We start from the raw sequence: 17,019 nt of genomic DNA on the forward strand, positions 1-17,019 counted from the left end.
AATGCCTATTGCAGGAGGGGCCTGAACCTGCTTTATGGGGTGGAGTTGATTAAGAGAAGCCTGGGCCAATTAGATGCCTGGGCAATTTGGTCTCCTTTTAGGGAAAGATAATCCCTATAGATTAAGAAAGGAGGAGGGGTCTCCTCCTCCTGTTATATGAAGGGGAATTGTAGCATCAGGGAAACCATGGGAAATATTAGTGCTATCGCAGCACGGTAGGCATGCTTACCACATATGTAGGTGCCACAAAACTAGGAGGGAATACACTGAGTAATCAAGTAAGGAACCTAGAGAATCTTGACAGGATAGAATACTGGCCTGATTCTAATAAGCTTTTTTTTTTTTTAATCAGACCTGTGATTTTATTGCTGTAGGGACCTTCTTCGAAGGAAATGCAAATCTGTTATAACTAGGCAATTTATAGCCTTATAGAGTTGCCTGGGGGGCACCAAGAGGTTAAGTGACTTGACCAGGGTCACCCTGCCAGGATATGTAGGAAGCAGAACCCAAGCTTCAGTATTCTTGCCTTTAAGGCCAGTTCTTCCTCCTCCTCCTCCTGCTCCACTACCTTCTTGTTCTTCTGTCTCTCTCTCTCTCTCCCCTCTGTTTTCTTTTATCTTCACTGTTAGCACTGAATCTGTGCCATTCAACTTTGGCATTTTACTTCAGGCAAGGTAACAGGAAGGTCAAAGATCAATTGGATTATATATGTATATACATATGTGTGCGAATATACACACACACACACACACACACATAGATTTGTATATATGTATGTGTGTATGTATTTAGAGCTAAAAGGGACCTTACCAGCCATCTAGTTCAACTTTCTCATTTCAAAGATAAAGAAACTGAGGTGAAGAGAGTTTAAATGTCTTGCCTAAGGTGACAAGAGGACTGTCGACTGTCTCAGGAGAAAGCGGGGCCCGACGCCTGAGGTCACCCAGCTGCCATGTCGGCCCATCTGCAGCGGAGGGTCCTCCGGAACTGCTCCAGCTTCCTCATCAAGCTGAACAACCTCAAGGCCCGAAACTCCTTCCCTACAATGGGCTGATCCACCAGAAGACAGTGGGCATTGGTCCCTGATGGCAAGGGTATCATGGTGGTGCAGAAGTGGCAGGCAGGTCAGAGGAAGCCTGCCACTTCCTACGTGAGGACCACTATCAACAAAAATGCTGGGCCACGCTCAACAGCATATCCAGCACATCATCCGAAAGAACAAATACCGGAAAGATCTCCGAATGGCTGCTCTGCACCAGGCTAGTGCCATCCTGCGGAGCTAGAAGCCAGTGGTGGTGAAGAAGAAGCAAATTTGCCCACCCAAGAGCACTTTAGGGTGCCAGACCTGCCTTTGGCTAATAAAGTCAAACTGCTCAAAAAAAGAGGACTGTGGAGAGGGACATGGAGTGAGATGGTTCTCCATTGTTTGCAGGGGAAGACCCTTAAATGATGCCATAATGCCTCCTTATAGGCAAAGCAGTATAAGCTGTAGGGAGAAAAGCATTGGATTCAGAATATTAGGACCCAAGTTTGAATCTTCATTCTGCTATTAGACTACCTAACAATGCGTGTAGCCTAAAGTACTGTCCTGGGCCCTCTTCTCCCTTTATAATCTTTTTGTAATCTAATTAACTTCTGTGGGTTCAATTATCATCTCTGTGTATGTCTCCCAGAACTGTAAACTCAGCCTTAGTCTCTCTCCTGAGTCCGGTTCCATATCACCAACTTCTTGGTTGTTAAGACATCTTAACCAGATGTCCTGTAGATGTCTCAAACACAACACACACAAAAGAAAACTCATCCCTGCTCCCCCACCCCCACCCAACCTAACTTTCAAACTGTCCCTTATCTATTGATGGCCCTACTACCATTCTAGTTAAGTAAATTTGTCACCTTGGAGGCATCCTTGACATTTCCTTCTCCTTTACCCCACCAAATCTAATTCATGGTTAAATCTTGTTATTTATACCTCCATAATATCTAGCATCCTTTCCTTTCATTCATACTTTACTCAGGTTCTCATTATCTCTCCCCTAGATGATTATTGTGTCAGTGAATTAATTCATCTTCCCCCATCCAGTCTCTCCATTCATCCTTGGCACCACTGCCAAAATAATTTTTCCTAAAGTAGGAATTATTAATTCACCTCTACATCTATAATCCTATGATTTAGACTTCCTTTGGAATGTAAAGATACTTTGGGGGCTGCTGCCCATGCAGTCCCCTTCCCATCAGGCCTGCAGTGTCTGAATACCCCACTGGCTTGGTTCTCCCAGTAGCATGAACGACAGAAAGTATGTGGCTCATCCTCTTCTTTCTCCAAGAAGCATGCTGGGTCAGGAAATTCTCTGACCAAAAGTTCTTAACCTTGTTTGTGACATGGACCCAATTGGAAGCTTGGTAGAGCCTATACATCCATTCTCAGAATAATGTATAAAATGTATAACATGAAATATATAGGATTACTAAGGAAACAGATTATATTGAAATACAGTTATCAAAATATTTTTTAAAAATTCATGGAACCTCCAAAATATCTTCACAGATGCCTTGGGGTTTGGGGAACCCTGGTGAAGAATCCCTACTCTGGACAGACAGATCCATGAACTCTCCAACTCAAGTACTACTCCATCCATAGACTTCTGCAAGCAATCTGTCAGTGCCCCCTGGACACTACAATCTCTTGAACTGGGGGAGGTCAACTTTCAAGTCTGGTCTCTCACCTATGTTCAGCAAAAGGTATAAAATTAGAAGGCAGCCAAGAACCTGAAGTCCAGGAACACTTTTCTCAGGCAAGCACATGTGGCTTGCTTCTGCTGCGAATCCCTTTTAACTAGGGCAAAGGGAGAAGGGAACAACACTACATATGGGTAGAGGCTTTCCTCCTCCCAGAGGCAGTGGTCCATGCTACTGTATTCCAATCTGTCTTCCAAAAAGGAAGTGAAAAGAAGAGAAATGATGAAGACTGAGAATCTATCAGCCAATCATCAGGAACCTCTTAAATGTATGTGTAAAATCTTATGGAGAAGGATTATTATGAGCACTGCCATCTCATAAAATAAGCAGTGGAAGAAAAAATAAATTTAAAGAAAGTTTGAGCATCACAAAACATGTAAAAAGGAATAAAAAAAAGGTTGTCCAGAAATCCAGCTAGGAAAATCATACCATAGGCATTTAAGGATGAAACCAGGAGGAGCTGGGCTCAGAATTGAATAGGAAGAGGGGGGTGGACTATATAGCAAATTAGAACTTGCATAACACTTTTATCGATCTCCAGTTTCTCCCTGAAACAAAATTCATCCTTTTAATATCTATCTTTCACTTTACGTACAGTGTCTTGAACTCAATAGATCCTTACTAATTTATTGAATAGAGTAAAAATTGCCAACAACTTGAGATGTGTTTGACTGGAAAGGGAGGGTGGGCTGTTCTTAGGGGAAGATCAAAAGATAACAGATGTTGAACTGATCTCCCTAGAATGTTAGAAGAACAAAGCTTCGGGGTCTTAGTTGAGTCTTTTATGAAGGATTTAAGAAACAACATCCACTAGAATGAATCACAATAAGAAAGTATAAAGGGGCATAAGACCAGTAAGTAGGTGAAACATTCTCAGTGATGTACCCAAGTACCTAGGGAGGATAGTAACTCACATTTATGCAACCTGCTAAGGTTGACAAAGCCCTCTCTTCATAAGCTACATATGAGGTGGTTAGCACAAGTATTAATTGTTTTTATGAACTAGAAAATCATTGGTATTCCCAATGTAGAATGTTCTTTTTTTCTCATTCCTGCCTCTTAGAACTTGTGGCTTCATTCAAGACTCGGCCCAAATGCCAGCTTTAAAAAAAATATATATTTTATTTTATTCTTCCAATTATATGTAAAAATAAATTTTAACATTAAAAATTAAAATTAAATTAAAATTAAAATTATTATTTTTTTTGATTTCTCAAATGCTACCTTCTGCAGGAGGCATTTTTTGGTCCTTTTCCCCCCTCCCCCCCAGCTGCTAGTGCCTTCTCCTTTAAGGTTACTTTGTAGCTACTCTGTGTGAATCTTATATGTACCTATTTTTGTAAATGCTATGTCCATTAGAGAAGAAGCTCCCTAAAGGTAGGGAGTGTTTTTGCTTTATCTTTGTATGCCCTGTGTTTACCTAATACAGTGCCTTACACTTAATGTTTGTTGATTGACTGGTTGATGATGATTTATCACTTTTCTTTTTGTCTGGTCTTAAAGCAAATCCTCCCTTTCTAAATTCTTCCTTTTATCCGCCTTTATATTTATTTCAAAGTCCTGGAGTAAATTCTTTATTCTGAACCTTCTAAAATCCTCATAATCTGGTTTCTGTTTAATCTATTAGAAATGTTTTCATTAATTGTAATGTGAAAATTCCATAATACTTATTATCTACTAAAAAGCTTTGAACAGCTCTTCTACACCCTTGCTCTAGAATTTTTAGGGTTATTATTCTGCCTGTGTAGGAAGAGACCATTCACTGAATCATGGGGACAAGATAAGGCAGGAAGTCCTCTTGTCTCTTTTCAGGAGGGCTTGAGTCTGTTTTTCCAGCTAGTTTTTGTTGGTTGGTGAAGCTTTGGGTAAACCCTTGCTCTCCAGCTGAAATCATATTCAAGTTACCAGTTTTTAAAAGCATGCTGGATATTTAAAGGTTAAAACAACCTCCATCTGGACCTTTTACATATGTATGCATGTATATTATATTTGCATATATGAATATTGTATTTGCATATATTTATACATGCACACATTGTATTCGCACATATAATAAATACATGATAAATATAACAAATGTAATAAAATATGACCCCATGGGATAGCTTTTATTTTATTATTATTTTACCATAAATTATATATTTGTCATATATGTATACATATTCTTGCTTTCTCTCCTTTTCCTACCTCATGGGCTATCTACTGTTCTATTAGATTTCTAGAATTCTAAGGCTCCCACTTCTCATGGTTCTTTTCTCCTCTTCTCTATGGCAGGGATTCTTATCCTGGGGTCCACACCTCTGGTCTCTGTGGATAGATTTCAGGGGGTTCAGGAACTTGAATAGGAAAAAGATTACATCTTCAGTATAATTAGTTTCCTATGTGATCTATTTTATATGCACTTTAAAACACTTAGGTGTCCATAGATGTTGTCCAACTGCCAAAGTCGTCTATAGCACTAAAAATGGCAACAAATTTCTGCCCCATCAGGACACTCTCATTTTCTCTGTAGTGATTGTTTTTTACCCTTCTCCTCTAGGGTCACCAGTCATTCTTTTTTCATTGACTTTCTTCCTAAGGCTTCAAATTCCATACCTAATGCCTTAACAACTTTTGTTGAAATTTTGATGGTGACAGCTTTTATTACCAGGGTATCTCTCTTTGCTAAGATGGCGCCATAGTGACCTGGGCCCTAAGCCGGAAGACTTGAGTTCAAATGTAGCCTCGGACACTTACTAGCTCTGTGGCCCTGGGAAGGTCACTTAACCTCTGTCTAACTCGGTTTCCTCTACTACAAAATGAGGATAATAATAGCACCTACCTACCTACCTCACAAGATTGTTGAGGATCAAATTGGATAGCATTTGTAACATGGCATAGTACAGTGCCAGGCATATAGTAGACATTACTTACAGACCCTCTTCTTAGTCTTAGAACCTTAGTATCTGGGAAGGCAGATCCCTTCGAACAAGTCAAGTGAAGAATATCACTTAAATATTTTTCAAGTTAACATGCAATTATTTATCTAATCATAGGAAGAAGTAGAATGAGAGAAAACCTTAATGACCATGTTGTCCAAACTCCTCATGTAATTTCATGATTTTCTAATTCATACTTAAACTTTGGCCCCTTGGGTTCTTTCTGTTCCTTGATAGTCTCGTTTTTTTTTTCTTTTGCCCCATAAGTAAACTTTCTAAATTAAAAATTAAGTTAGGAAAAAAACTTCTTAAGATAGGATAATTGATATCATTACTTATTCATTTCTTGATCATTGTATTCTTTATCTTTCTTTTTTCTCTTTTTGGAGGGGGGCACAGAGTTTTTTTATGCACCATTCTTCATTCTTATCGTTGTCCTTCCCCTAGCCCCTGTCCAATGAGCTAACTTTGGGATGCAAAGCATTAGAAGTGATATATGATGCGGCAGAGAGGGTAGTGGCTGAAGGTTAGAGGACATCAGGATATGACAATGTCAGGATTCTCCTTGCTGGGGCTACCCCACCCCCAGCACCATGAGGATGATCTAGTTGATGACAAACACCTGGAGCCCTTAGCCATGACAGGACAGATGAGAATGAAAAAGTTGTTGGTCCTGCAATCATTTCTCCCGTCCCCAAGGTCTATGCCCACATCCAGAGGAGGGGCCAAGAGGTCCTAGGTCTAAAGTTCCTGGTTTTCTATTTTTGGCCCTATGAGGAGCATGGGTTGACTGCTGAGTCTTGAACAGTGTTTACTGTTCCCACTGCCTTCTCACTGAAGAATACCTGTGGAGAAAAATAAACTCAAATTTTATACATCTTAGAACTCCTGGATTTGAAGTGGCCTTTTATACATCACTTTAGCCTTCTGGGCTCTGGCAGAGTCTGTGAGCCACACCCCTGGCAGTAGAGGTTTGGTTATACATTATTCTATAGCTGTCATGTATTACTCTATTGTTCTACTTGATTCTAGGCCAAAACTAATACTTTTATGCAGTTAAGCACGTTGGCTTCTGTGGAGAATGAATTCAGGCCACACACTTGCAATGATTTTAATGAAGACTATTTCTAGGAGTTTTAAATAAGGAGACTTGATCATTTTCTCCCATCCATTTCTATTACTATATTTGGTGACAAGGGCCTCTGTAATGAACAATGATGTTGTAAACCAGCATCTGTACCAGGGAAAGAAAAAGGAGAAAACTCATGCAGAAGACTTATGGGTCCAAATAAAATTTATTGAAAGATATTCTTTATAGCTGGCAGGAGATGTGAGGGAGACTACAGTCCTCCAATTCAGCATCCAGATGGGTGGAAAAACAGTTCCCAAGATGACTTCCCAGCTTTCCCCTTTTGTTCAGAAGTCCTATTTCTGACATGTGTTAGGGATACTCCCTCAGTTTTGAGAGGCTCTAACGTGGTGATTGATGGGAAACAAGATAATTATCTGTTACTTCTGTTTCCAGATCAAAACTTTGGAAATTTTGAACGCTGTAATCAGTTGAAGAGGACGTGAAGCATAAGATTTGAACGCAGTTTCTGTCCCCATCCCCCAATCTACTTGAGGTCTGCTAGCAAGAGATATGTGAATAATTTCCTTCAGACTCCAGGTTTGAAGGGTTTTTTGCATCTGGGTGGATACTATTCTATGAAGTTATATTTGAATCAATGGGGAAACCTTGGCTGGTTTTAGGGATAAAAGCAAATGACAGCACAAAGAAATCAAGAGTATGTAGGTATATGCAGTAATAATCAATTAATGTGGGCATAAATCTTCCCAGGGAGTTCTGTTTTTAAATTGTGCCTCATTTTATTTTATTTTTTTGCAAGGCAGTGAGGGTTAAGTGACTTGCCCAGGGTCACACAGCTAGTAAGTGTCAAGTGTCTGAGGCCGGATTTGAACTCGGGTCTTCCTGAATCCAGGGCCAGTGCTTTATCCACTGTGCCACCTAGCTGCCCCTTGTGCCTCATTATTAATAGGAAGAAAGTCTTAAGCTGAATTTCTGAAAAGTTCTCCCATATACAGGCAGTCATTAGATCAAACAAAAACCAAAGAAATAATTTTTTTCATGGCCTGAATTTCTGATTTTACTCTTCCTGAGCTAGTCTCTAAATCATGCTATAGCAACAATGAACTAGTTAACATTCATTCTGGGCTTATAGTTTGGTGGTATTTCATGTATTGGGATTTCTTGCACCTTTGAAATGGGCCAGTAGGTAATTACTTGTATTAATAATGGGCTATGAGACAGGGGATGACTGCTTGATACCAGTCATGTGACGAGCTCACTCAATATATCCAGATTCAGGAGGAGGAGGGACTTAATGGATCATTGGTTACTCGGAGCTGGGGTGTGTGTGTGTGTGTGTGTGTGTGTGTGTGTGTGTGTGTGTGTGTAAACAGCTGAGTATATATATATATATATATACATGCACACACATAATATGTGTTTATACAAATGTATATATAGACACATGTATATATCCATAAATCTACATACTTTTCTATAATGAATTGGTGAAGTACTGAAGAGAGGCAGAGCTGAGGAATAGAAGAACCCTAGGAAACTTGGTGCTTACTTGGCATTTTTACCACATAAGCTGACATCACAAATCAATCAATGACACTGGAAGGCCAGGATTGGCATCTCTTCTCTAAAATGAATAGTGGCCAGCAACACCACTTGGTGGTTAGATACAGATAAAAAAAAATCAGACAGGTTAAGTGACTTGCCCATGACACATAACTTTTAAACATCAGAGCCAGAATTCAAACCCAGGGCTTCTAACTCCAATTCCTCCTACACTACATACTACCAATAAATGACTATTGAATTGATCAGGAAAAGGTCTTGCAGTGACCAGGTTACTTTCCCCCCACTCTTTTTCTCTACCTATTTCCTTGGCCCATTCCTTCTGAAGAGTGGCTTTCCCTTCAAGATAGGCCCATGAAAATGGCAGAAGCCTAACCAGTGGCTGCCCCAGTCACAGCTATTGACTTATTTGTTCAGAGAAACCATGGTAAACTTTATTCAAGGAAGTTGTATAAAGGAATCCCCTTCCCTTTCACTGCCTTTGCACAGGGGCCCTGCTAATCTCTCTATCATTCCAGTTTCAGTATATGTGCTGCCAAAGCTAGCACTCAATAGCTTTCTTTTTTTAGCTCTGAGATCCCATGCAAAGACTGTGTTCTGGTTTGAAATTTTTCTCTCTCTTCTTCTTGCCAAAGCCTCTCAGTGATATTGTAACAACACACATGGAGATTATCAATGTGAGCAGTTAACAGCTTTATCAAGCTTGCCTTCTTAAGAGGCAAAGTGAACATTTATGCAAAAAAGTACATGAACTTTAGAAAAACAAGATTGAACCTCCTTAGGTGGTCCTGAGACAGGACCCCACTGAGTCAGGAGAGGGCAGTGGGTTGTGCTAGAGTGGTTCCATTCAATGACCTATTCTTGATCTTCCCAACCCTTCTTTTGTGGTCCTCTTTTTGTGGGGTTTGTGAACAAACTTCTTTTCATCTTTCATCTTCCTTATTTCTTCCATCTTTTGGCCCTCACTGAGAACTGGGTCCCTCCTGATTTCATAACTTCCCTGTATACCTTTCTTGGTACTAGTTACTTTTTCTCTCATCCCATCCCATCCCACACCAATTTGCTAGTCCCAATGGGAGTCAGAAGACTCTTTGCTCCACAGTGCCATTTCCAGACTTTCCATCTATCACCTTCACTAAGCAAACGTTCCTCCTTTGAGGTTCATGCTATCCAAATCTATCACTTAATCAGAATCCTGGTGGCCATTATCTGTTCACCCCAAGTACATTCTCATTTTGTCTTTACAAGTATAGTGCCTGACTCAGTCTTTCTTTCCTCCCCATCTCATGCCTTCATACTAGAAGACTTCAGCATTAATTTTGATCTGCCCTCAAATACTCGAAGTTTTGAGTTTCACGTTCTATTTAGTTCCCATGACCTATTCCATTCTATCTCAGCCACACACACAAAGATGGATACATTAATCTTGCCATCACCCACCAGTATTCAACTTTTTTGTTAATGAGCCCAGAATTTATCTGATCATAGTTTTTTTTTATCAATTCATCTTTCTCTCTGCCTTTTGACCCCTAATCCTATTCTTTGTCTTCCATTTCCTCTACCCCTCTGTTCTTTTTCAGATTATCATCCCAGAACTGCTTGTACTCTCCTCTGTTCTCTATCTCAGCCTCTTGGTTAACTACCTCAACTCTACACTAAGTCTCCACTTCAGTATTCCTTGCCCCCCTTGTCATGCTTTGACCTAGATCAGTCCTAGAGTTTATTTACTAGTCCCTTATTGGTGTGCTGTTGAGTGGAGGTATAGGAAATCACAGCACCATGCTGATTGAGTCCACTACAAATATAAATGATCTAATCTCACCTGAGCTCTCACTGTAGCAAAGCAAACATTGTATTTCTCCCTAATCATTTGACTCACTCACCACTTTGGCTGTTGCAAAGCTTCTCATTTTTCTTCAGCCTCCCATAATACCCCCAATCCCACTCTTTTAACCAAAGACCCCAAGTCATACTTCAAAGAAAAAATTTAGGCCATTCGCTGAAGGCTCTTTCTTCCTTTCTCTGTCTCACATCATTCAGATATCTTTCCCCATTATCTTTTTGTTTTCCAGTTAACACAAATTAAAATTTTTTTTTTACAACTTTTTCCCTCTACCTTCTGCTCCCATTTAAAAAGAAAGAAAAACAAAATCTTTGGGACAAATACACAGTTGAGCAAAACTAGTTCTTACATTGGCTACACACCAAAATATATGCCTTAATCTGCACCTTGAGAGCATCACTTCTCTGTCAGGAATAGCATTTGCATGTGAGTCTTTTGGATTCATGGTTGATCATGGTGTTGGTAATTTAAAAATTTATTTTTTTATCAACTTTGTCAATTTGATGTGTGTGGGGTCTAACCAGAGTTTCTTACACTGCACCCATCCCCCACATCAATATCAAAACCTGAAAACTGACTATTCATTGACCATTTGTCAGTTGATAAATGGCTCTGTTTCTTACAAATCTGAGCCAGTTCCTTGCATATTATGGAAATGAGACTTTTATCAGAGAAACTTCCTGCAAAGACTTCTATTGTTTTCTTCACTTACCCTTTTCTCTTCTAGCTGTACTGGTTTCATTTGTACAAAAACTTTTAAATTTTATATAATAAAAATTTTCCATTTTATCTTATGTTTGACTATGAACCGTCCTCCTATCCATAATCTGAAAGGTGACTTCTTTTTCTTCTATTTTTTTGGGGGGTGGTGGTGGTGGCAAAGTTAAGTGACTTGCCCAGTCACACAGATAGTAAAGTGTCTGAGGTCAGATTTGAACTTGGGTCCTCCTGATTCCAGGGCCCATGCTCTATCTGCTGTGCCACCCAGCTGCTCCCCTAATTTGTTTTTGGTATCATTGTTTATGTCTAACTAGTGTAGCTATTTGGAGCTTATCTTGGTATATGGCATATTGTTTATGCAAAAGCTTTTAATTTTATATAATCAAACTATCATTCTATCTCCTAGGATCCCACATTATCTTCTTTACTCCAGTCTTGGATGAAGATATAGCCCTTCTTGCTGAAACCAGTATCTTTCTCTACATGTAACCTCAATTCTATCCTTTCCCAGCTCTACCAGCAGTTTTTGTCCTTGATACACTATTTATTCTCTCCCTTATCTCCAATCTTTCTTAAATGTAGTCAGGTCTTTAGCTGAACAGAAAACACCAAACAACAGATAATACAAAAATCATTTCTATTTAACTCTAAAACACAATCTAGTCCCATGGTCTGTGCCAGCTTTAATTTATCCCTCAGGATTCTCTTCCAACTTGGTTTTGTAGTCTCAAGGGAGCAATGTATTACATTGGAAAGACTACTTCATTTGGAGACTTCAAGTCTCATTTCTGCTATATATTACCTGTATGACCTTGGCAAGTCACTTGACATCTCTAGGCCTCATATTTTCTTCATATTTAGAATGAAGGAGGGGGATTAAGTGACCTCCATTGTTCCTTCCTGTTCTAGATCTATGATATGATCCTGTGAGTGCTTTAATTGTACATGGTGTTGGGATAAGCTTTGTATATGTGGATTTTATTTGTTATGGCCAGATAAATGTTGGCTTGGCCTCTATCAGCCAAGAGTAATTTAGTTATTAATAATTAGCAGAATATTTTAAATAATTAATACAATTGTAGGCAATAATGGTTGATTCTTTTAGAATTCACAAGCCTGGCAAACATCTCATTTGGTTTTCACAATCCTGTGGAGTAGGGCTAATATCTTCATTTTACAGACAGGGAAACTAAGTCTTAGAAAGGTTAGAGGACTCACTTAGTCTGAGCACGTCCAGCATGTCTAAGTTAAGATTTGAACTCGGCTTTCCTGATTCCTAATCCAGTATGCTACCAAGTATACAACAATGCTTACCTTGTACAAACCAGGTGCTCAAAAAAATTAATTGACTTTAGATAATAGTAAACAAAATGGTGAAAAAATTATTAAAAATGGAATCCCTATCTTCTCAAAAGGACAGAATTAAGAAAGAACTTTAAAAAAACATACAGACTGTAAGTGGAATATTGGATTCTAGAGTAAGTGGAAAGGAATAAGAAAGAGAATGAATTAAATGAACTTTTTATTTTTGAAAGGAGAGCCACAAATGAAAGTTATTTGAACATAGAGTGGATGAGGGAGTAGTGGCAATGGGTAAAGAGGATCCTATACAAGAAAGAAAAGATAACTAACTCCTAAAACAAAAACAAAGCCCAATAACCACAAGGTTGTCTCTTCTCTCTTCATTCTGTTCTCAAGGATGCTTAGGGGAGGGAGGTTGAGAAAAGGGTACTCTGCAATAGAAATATGATGCATGAGGTCTTTTTTTTTTTTTGTAGAGGGGTCTTTGGCCTGAACTGAAAGACCAGGGAAGGACTGGTTTTCCCCTTGGCAGCATTCATTCAGGGCATCCTATATGCAAGGTATTGTACTAGCTGCTGGAGATAGATGAAATGAATAAAATGAAAAAAAGGCTCTGCTTCCCGAAGCCCATGTTCTGCTGGAATACTCTACAACTTGACATAGCATGCACACGTGTGTATACACACACACACACACACACACACACACTCACCCTCTCTCTCTCACTCTCAAATGTTGTTTGAAGAGATACTGGTTTGGTGATATGATTGTGTAAAGTTGGGAAAGAACAGGGGGCCTTCTCCCTCCTGCCACTCCTCACTCGGGAAGTCTATGAAGTAATGAATCTACTAGGTGCCCGCAATGGAAGGCCAAAACAAAGGCCAGAGCTTTCCTTACAAAGCCTAATAGAGTGTAGAGTTAGAGTCTCTTCCAAGTTGCCAGTGATGATTTTCTGTGTGGAATTCTGTGTTCACTTTCAAGTGTAGGGATTAACATTCTGGATAATGAAGGTATAAGGGGTAGCTTGTCATGCTGGAGCACTGGATTAGGGTTTGGGGGATCTGGATATGATTTCTAACTTACTGTGTGACCATAAACAAATCTATAGTCAGAGTAAGAGAAAATGAGTTTGGATCCTGGCTCTGCTACTTATTATGTGACCTTGAGTAAGTTACTTAACTTCATTGACTCTGTTTCGTCATCTATAAAATGAGAAGACTGGGCTATGTGATGTCTATCTAGGGAATCCCTCCAGGTCTAACTCTGTGAAATCACTTCAGTGTTCTGAGTCAGTTTCTCTGGGAAATGAGGAGGTATAAAATGTTTTGCAAATTTGAAAGTAATATATAAATGTTAGCTATTATTTTTATTGGACTTGGTGATTTCTAAGGTTCTTTCCAGCTTCAGAAATAGTTTTTCTTTCTCTAGCACCTACTCTGGCTGTTTGGCAGGACTGATGTCTTAGTCCAAACAAGGGAAGCATGGAAAAAGTCTCTCACATTTTAAACACTTTAGGTGTGCAAATAAAAGGCAGGGGATTAGTATGACATTTCTCCCCACATCCCCTACTGTGAACCTTTAGCTTGTAAATCACTTCTGACTGATATTGCCTTACTTTCCCTGCTATAGGAGGAAGTCCCTTCAGACCTTTCAAAACTGAGTTTGTATCTCAGATCTGGGTACTGGATTGGCCTAGATGCTATTTATCCCTGACGGGGGGAATGTTTGCTGAGTTCTTACTCTTTTGTCAGTGAGACCCAAACAACAGTTCCTAAGTAGATTGGAAGAGAAACTCCCTTAGCTGAGCCATTACTCAAAAAAGGGGTAGCCCAAGAAATTGGCTGAGTTAGACTCCCCCCACCCCCCTCTCTGGTCATTTGATAAGGCTGTTTTCCTTCCTGGCATAGAGTTTGCTTCTTCTTCTTCTTCTTCTTCTTCTTCTTCTTCTTCTTCTTCTTCTTCTTCTTCTTCTTCTTTTTTTTTTTTTAGTGAGGCAATTGGGGTTAAGTGACTTGCCCAGGGTCACACAGCTAGTAAGTGTTAAGTGTCTGAGGCCAGATTTGAACTCAGGTACTCCTAACTCCAGGGCCGGTGCTCTATCCACTGCGCCATCTAGCTGCCCCCATAGAGTTTGCTTCTTAAAGTTGACACTGGGATTGTGTTCCACCTCTACTATTTATTGCCTTTACTTCTTGGAGACCTGAATCTATAAAATGAGATGCCTTCCAGTTCTAAACCAATGAGCCTTATGGTAAGGAAAGGGATCTGACCCCCCCCCCCCATCAACACTTATGATAGGCTTTTAAAACATGTAAACAAGATTGTCTACATGCTCTGATCTCTTTACAAGGTCCTCTTTAATTGGGTCAAGAAGGGAATGTGGTTGGGGCTAATCAAATAAAGGAGCTATTAAATAGCAGGGTAAAAATTTTAGTAGTAGTTTTCAAGTGGCAACCCAGCAGGGAGGACTCCACATTTAGGAGGATCATTCTTTGGAGTTGGGGGTGGTTTTCTATCTTTCCCTCTTCCTCACCTCCCATCTTTCCTTTCCCCAACCCCCTCCATTTACCATGTATTGGGAGAATGGGACATTAGCAGACATATCTGCTTCTATAGACCAACATGAACACAGATACAGAAAGTCACTCAAGGGAGGAAGTGGCTTCAAGGAGTATGTCTCATTAGGGTAGAGAAAAGTGTTAGTTTTGTACTCCCCAGGCAACCACCTTAGAGCCCAAACCATATAGAGAGCTATACCTAAGGGGAATTTTGTAAAGATACTACAGAAGGATTAAAGGGCTTCCAGGAAGCAGAAGATGTGCATTACCTCTTTGTAGACTTAAATGAGAAGTACATAGGTAGTGAGGTATATGGCAGTTATCACTTCCACATCACGACTTTCCCCATCATGGTTTTGATCTATGGTGGGTTGGCATAAGAAATTAAATGGAAATTTGGGGGGAGTTTTGCTGAAGCCACAGATGACACATGAAGATCGGAAGATAACACGGAAAAGTTTAGAGAGGCAAAAATACATAAAATATATGTACAATATTATATAATATCAACATATTTTATCTTTTAATGCCCTAAAAAAATCAGATTTCCTCTGTGGTATGAAGGGCCAAAAACCTTTGTGGATTTTCCAGATATTGTGTGTGTGTGTGTGTGTGTGTGTGTGTGTGTGTGTGTGTGTGCGCGCACGCGCGTGCCTGTCTAACCCCTTGATATGAAAGGGAGAACCATAGTTTCTTCAGGGAACTTGTATGTGTACAAGGAAAAATACATTCTTAATTTGGCAAAAACTTTTTTTTTAATAGTTATGGCTTTTATTATGCTTTTTCAGTAAATTCTTTTTTTTCTAAAAGCTAATTAAGTCTGACTGGCAATTGTCAATGGATATGCCACTAATAGGGTCTTAGGAGTGATAGTACTAGAGCCCCTGCCTCTTATTTCTTAAAGTCTGAGAATATTAAATAATTGTTAGGAAGACTCGTGTTCCCAAGTTCAAATCTGGCCTCAGACATTTACTAGCTGCGTGACCCTGGGCAAGTCACTTAACCCTGTTTGCCTCAGTTTGCTCCTCTGTACAATGAATTGGAGAAGGAAATGGCAAAGCACTCCAGCATCTTTGTCAAGAAAACCTCAAATGGTATCATGAATAGTCAGACTCAACTGAAATGAATGAACGACAAAAAAGCTGCTTTCTGGAGGATCAAACCTACCAGTCTAAATCTGGGAGATTGGAACTGGGGGGAGGGGCATTTTACACTGATACTCTTAAGAGTTTGGGTAGGGAGTAATTCTTAGTCTCCCAGTTGATTAATGGACTGCTAAAATTTCTTCCCACCATTTAAAGTACCTAGAAATTTTGGTTTTCTCATTTGGCTAGCCAATCATGCTGTTCCCTCTTGACCGAATTAAAGAGGAGTTCACACATGATAAAAGGGATCACAGGATGTTACCATTTAAAAACCCAATTATGTCTGATGATTCAGGCAGTGGTATATTCCCTTAAAATTAGTTGCTTAAAGAATTTGGTCAATGTCTTTTTCTAACTTGGGCTGTTTTAAGTGACTTGAGAAACTGGCTAATGCTGTGCAGTCACAATGACACTGTGGAGATCATCAAAGAACTGCATAGATTTTGTTACTTGGCTACTTTGCCTGGAGAATCACCTCTGTGACAAAATTGGGTTGGGACTCGGTTGTAAGTTGCTACTCCTTGGATTACTGTGTATCCCAGGAGTTCTTTTCACTTTGAGTAAAAAAGTCTGTCTTTAACAGACTGAACTGATGCTTGGAGTTTTGCTGCCTTGCTCTCTCCAGCAGTCCAGTGTCGTGGTGCTGAACAAGCCTCTTCTGTACTTGTCCCTTGTGTCCCCTTATGGGGGAAATCTGTCCTATAGCCAGGGAGACCTGTGATGCAGCTGCTTGAGTGTATCCTGAGCAGTGCTCCTGTACACTGGGATCCTGATTGCTCACTGTTCAATTAACTACTCTGTAAACCACAAATAGCATTAGTTCAAACCAATGTTAATACTTGGCGATGACACTCAGCAGGTATATATCTTTCACTATTAGTCAAATTTATGTGTGTATGCACGCGCGCGCGCGCACACACACACACACGGAGACGGAGAGACAGGAGAAGGTCACTGATGGTCCAAAGCTCTGCCACATGGCCCAGGAGAATATTTCAGCAAATTACTAAATCTCATTAGGATTTTGTTTTGTGTTTTAGATACTGTAGACATTGCATAGAAGGGAGTATTTAATTTCTTAAAGTTGTATGACATTATCATCAATTCATGTTAGTGAAATTCTTAATGAAATATGAAACAATCA

The 17,019-nt window shown here is 39.7% G+C and overlaps 1 pseudogene; it reads left to right on the plus strand.

The window, feature by feature from the left end:
* The first annotated feature begins 952 nt into the window (after positions 1–952).
* LOC122747797 lies at positions 953–1,553 on the plus strand (annotated as a pseudogene).
* Positions 1,554–17,019: the final 15,466 nt, after the last annotated feature.

The sequence above is a fragment of the Dromiciops gliroides genome, chromosome 3 (assembly GCF_019393635.1).
Source record: "Dromiciops gliroides isolate mDroGli1 chromosome 3, mDroGli1.pri, whole genome shotgun sequence".
Lineage (NCBI taxonomy): Eukaryota > Metazoa > Chordata > Mammalia > Microbiotheria > Microbiotheriidae > Dromiciops > Dromiciops gliroides.